Source organism: Microtus ochrogaster, linkage group LG5 (genome assembly GCF_000317375.1).
Source record: "Microtus ochrogaster isolate Prairie Vole_2 linkage group LG5, MicOch1.0, whole genome shotgun sequence".
Classification (NCBI taxonomy): domain Eukaryota; kingdom Metazoa; phylum Chordata; class Mammalia; order Rodentia; family Cricetidae; genus Microtus; species Microtus ochrogaster.
In genome coordinates this window covers 22,255,237-22,255,545 of record NC_022031.1, presented here as the reverse complement: position 1 = coordinate 22,255,545, position 309 = coordinate 22,255,237, and positions in this window count along the sequence as shown.

The following is a 309-nucleotide window of genomic DNA, read 5'->3' as shown; positions in this document are numbered from 1 at the left end:
TGCATGTGTCCTTTCCGAGACATAGAAACCTCCTGGTCAAAGGCCCTATTTAATGCAAAGAGATGACTTCTCACTGATAAAATTTTAGACTTTGCTCCAGAAGTTATTTTTGATTTTCAAAGTACGTTATGTATACTTCCTCACCCACCTTTGCAATTAAATTGACCTTACACCGAAGCAAAAACAGACTATAAGATCACATGCTAATGAGAACAACAATAACACAGATTGGGAAGGGCTCAGCACACACACATACACATACACACACACATACACACACACACATACACACACACATACACACACACA